The sequence below is a fragment of the Homarus americanus genome, unplaced genomic scaffold (genome assembly GCF_018991925.1).
Source record: "Homarus americanus isolate GMGI-L3 unplaced genomic scaffold, GMGI_Hamer_2.0 scaffold25467, whole genome shotgun sequence".
Lineage (NCBI taxonomy): Eukaryota > Metazoa > Arthropoda > Malacostraca > Decapoda > Nephropidae > Homarus > Homarus americanus.
The window spans coordinates 3,603,340-3,608,374 of record NW_024732867.1 but is presented as its reverse complement, the minus strand read 5'-3'; positions in this window follow the sequence as shown (position 1 = coordinate 3,608,374).

Genomic DNA, 5,035 nt, shown 5'->3' with positions numbered 1-5,035 from the left:
ACAACAGCAGTAACAACAACAGCAATAGTAACAAATAATAGCAGTAATAACAACAACACTAACAGCAGCAGTAACAACCAACAACAGTTGCAACAGCAGTAATAACAGCATTAATAGTAACAGTAATAGCAACAAACAACAGCAGTAAATAAACAGTAGCAGTAATAACAACATCAGCAACAACAGTAGCAGTAATAACAACATTAGTAACAACAGTAGCAGTAACAACAGCAACAGTAACAGCAGAAATAACAATGTTAATTAACTAAAAACTAAAACGGTAGTAAATAATAACAGCAGTAACAAATACTGCAGTAACAAATAAGCAGTAAGCAACAACAGCAGGAACAATAGCATTAACAAAAAGCATAGTAACAATAACAGCAGTGTAAATAACAACAGCAATAATAAATAAGGCAGTAAATAAATATAAGTACCAACAATAGCAGTAAATAACAGCACTAACTAGAAGTGTAGTAACAACAACAGCAGTAACAACAACAAAGAAAAAACAACAGCAGTAGTAACAACAGCAATGTTTAAAATGTAAATAAATAAGCAGTAAAAACAAAAACTGCAGTAATAACAGCAGTAACAACAGCAGTAACAGCAGCAGCAGTATAACAACACAGCAGCAAACAGCAGTAAATAACAGCATCATTAATAAATATAATAAATATAAGAGGAAACAACTGCAAAAAAGAACAACAGCAGCAGTAAATAATAGCAGCAGTAACAACAGCAGAAGTAACAACATTAACAAGATTTGTAACAAAAGGGTATTAAAACAACACCAGTAACAACAAATAAAGCGGTAACAAAACAGCAGTAAGAACATAGCAAAAATAGCACTAACACGAAGTGTAGTAACAGCAAACAGCAGTAATAATAACGGCAATAACAACAGCAGTAACAAAAAACAGCAGTAACAACAGCAGCAAATAACAGAGGTGCAGTAATAACTAATACAGTAACATCAATAAAGCCGTAAATAACAGCAGCAGCAATGCGGAGATACTGTAACAATAGCAGCAGTAATAAGAGATTCGGTAACAAATGAATAGTAACAACAGCTGTAACAAACAGCAGTAATAACAAAGCTATCGTAGCAACAGCAGTAAATAAATAAAAACAGCAGTAACAACAGCATTATAAACAGCAGTAACAACAAAAACAGTAACAAATATCAGTAACAACAACAGCAGTAACAACAACAAATGCAAATAAAAATAACAGCACTAACAATAAAGCAGAAAACAATAGTAACAACAGTTGCAGTAACAACACTACCAGTGACATGAGCAGTAAATAATAAGTATTGTAGCAACAACAGCAGTAATAAATAGCAGCAGTAAGAACAAACATGATAACGAAAAACAGTAATAACAACAACAGTAGTAATAAATTATCAGCAGTAATAATAAAAGTAGGCAACAGTAGCAGTAATAACAAATACAATAACAACAACAGCAGTAACAATAACAGCAGTACCATCATCAAGAGTAGTAACAGTAGCAGTAATAACAGCAGTACAACAGCAGTGATAAATAACAGCATTAACAAAACGGAGTAATAGCAAACAGTAGTAATATCAAAAGCAACAGCAACATAACAACAACAGTAGTAAATAACAAATAATAACAACAACATCAGTAACAAAACAGCATTAACAACAGTAGCAGTATTACCAGCAGTAATAACAACAGCAATTAACAAAAAGGGTAGTATCAACAATAGCTGTAACAACAGCAGTAACAAAAAACGGTAATAACAGCAGCAGTAGCAACAACAACAGTAGCAAATAACAGCAGTAACAAATAACAGTAATGTAACAGTAACAACAAGAGTAACAACTCAGTAATAACAATGTTGCAGTAACAACAGTAGCAGTAATAACAACAACAGTAACAATAGCATAATTAATAAAATAGCAGCAACAGCAGTAGTAATGTTAAGTAGTTGTAACAACAGCAGTAATAAATAAACAGCAGTAACAATAACAACAGTAACAACAACAACAGTAATAACAACAACAACAGCAGTAACAACAAATAAGCAGTAACAATAGCAGCAGCAAACAACAAAGCAGAAAGCAAACAACATTAGCAACAACAAGCAACAGCAACAGCAACAGCATCAGTAGCAAAAAACAACAGTAACAACAGCAGTGACAACAACAACAGTAACAACAGAAAAATAAACAATATAAACAAAAAATAAACAGCATTTAAACACAACAGCATTAACAAATACAATAGAAACAATAACAGCAACAACAACAGCAGTAACCGACAACATGCTCTTTTTTAAAACAACTTACTGAATGCTAAGTGGGATCTTGTCTACAGTATGCCTCCGACATCCCTAACGTGAGCTGCTGCAACTTCTGTTGCATCATCACAGCTTGCTTTGATAAGTGCTTCCCCGTCAAGACTAAGTCAGTGAAAACTGTATATATCTCCAAACCCTATATTACGAGTGAAATCAAGGCAATGATAAATGAAAAACACAAACTTTTAAAGGAAATTTGCAAACAAAAAAATCATAACTTTCGGTGAAATAGAGTAACTCGGGCAGTCAGAAATGCCAGACGTAGTTATTATACAAATAAGCTCCAGTCAGCATCGGGCAACAGTTAGAAAACTTGGAATATCATCAATTCTATTCAGAACACGAACACTCAACCTTCGGCCCTCCACTCAGCTTTTGTGGTAAATGATTCAGTTGCAACGGAACATTCCCTCATCCAACCACTCCAATGACTATTTTATCAATGTTGGCAAAAATCTTGCAGAGAGCATCCCTATTCACAATGAGAAATTTAAAGCCTACCTGCAAAACAGACAGCAAAATGAGCTGTCACAGACGATGAATTATATATTGACCATCATAAAAATTCAAAGATGTAGCAACAGGCGACGACAATATGCAATGAGCATAATTAAGAAATTACCCCATCTATTACTACCTATCCTCCTACACATTTTTAACTCCTCCTTTACTAGTGGTGTCTTTCCGGATAAACTGAAAATTGCTAAAATTCACCCAGCATATAAAAAATCTGGGGAAAATAGTCTTTTCAAGAATTACCACCCCCATATCAGTCCTCCCAGCCTTGAGTAAGACACTGGAGAAGCTAGCATGTAGTAGACTAAATCCCTTCTGCAGTGTCAATAACATCCTTACATATTCTCAGTTTGGATTTAGAGCTAGAAGGTCAACTGAGAGTGCTCCTTTACTAATGATATCTTAAACTAATTTGATGACATTCAGTTCACAGTCGGTATATTCTTGGACCTTTCTGAAACCTTTGATACTGTCGACCATACCATCCTCCTTTCAAAGCTTGAACATTATGGCGTTAGAGCCTCATCCCACAATTGGTTTATCTCATCAATCTGACTCCTCACCAATCTTGTATGGCGTCCCCCAAGTCTCCATTCTCGGTCCTGTATTGTTTTTGCTGTACATAAACGATATAGTCCACTCCAGCATACTCATAAAATACAATTTATTTGCAGATGATTGTAATCTCTATGCCAGCAACTCAGATCTCAATGCCTTGATGAAAACCATGAACAATGAGTTGACTAAAGTCAAGACCTGGGTAATACGTAATAAACTGTCCTTAAACCTCGAAAAAACCCACTACACAATCTTTCACAAAAGGAAAAACTTACCCCCAGATTTGGAGCCCCTGTACCTTGGTACAGTCCTAAAACGCGAACAAAATACTAAATTCCTTGGGGTTATTGTTGATGAGAAACTTAACTGAAGAAACTACATTCAAGCCATTCACAGTAAAGTCAATAAACAGTGCGGTATCATGTATCACACTCATCAGTTATTTACTCTTACAGCAATGAAAGAAATATATTATGATCTTGTTTATCAACACTGACACACTGTCACATACTATGGGGGGGTGTCTGGGTCTTCAAAAACACAACCCCAGATTACTGCACAAAAGAAAGTTGTGAGGACAATGACCTACTAAAAAAAAAAAATGATCACACTAACGAACAATTTGCTAAATTTAAAATGTTAAAATTCTAGGATATTAACACTACTGCTGTGCCCTATTTGTATACAAATCACTTGCTTGACACTAATTATTTCCAGTTCCGGAATAATCAAAGATACAACTTAAGACACCCAGACCTACTAAGACCACCCCCGATGCGCTCCTCTCAGTCCCAGACCTCCATAAAATATCATGGTGTGAAGGTGTGGAACAACTTAACCCACCCATCCGAGCAAAGACTACGCTCCCTTCTTTAAATTACATCTCAAAAAAACATCTACTGTCTAAGTACTAATATTTTTTGTAATACCTACTTTATATTCCTGCTTTTATTGTACTAACAAAACCGTTTTACCAGAAATTATCATGTAGATAGATAGAAATTGCCATTGCAAATAATATATTTGCTAACTCGACATGATACTGACACCTCTGTCCTCTTGTTCCACTGTATTACAACCCATGTTGTATGTTACGTCTTAAATGCAGGAAAGTGGCTTTCTTACCGTAGAACTCGGATACCTTCACACTGGTTACTCACCCAAGAGATTATTGTGTATCACTACGTAGAATTTTGCTCTGCTTCCGGCATTCAATGCGTTATGTACTTGATAAATGATAATTTAATGAATTCCACTAACTTCCAACATCCATCTGAGTTATTGGTTATACTTTGTCATAACCAATCAGTCATTACCCTTGGTAATAATAATAATAGAGGGATCACAGATACGGGCAGATGATTGCACTTACGTTTATTTGGCACAATTCCATACACTGGACTTATAATTTGCATGGATAGGTCAGTCACTCACATTCACGCCACAGTACCGTAAGTTATAAGGGAGAGTTTGTCAACCTGGTGAATTAATCGTTTAGATCTATTAGGCCGGCCTGGAGTGCTCTTGTAGCAAACAGGCCCTCACCATTGATCACTTCCTTTACAGGATGTGTTAACTTGTCGCTGGACTTAACAAAAATCTCGGGGATTTGCACACACAGACCCGTAGC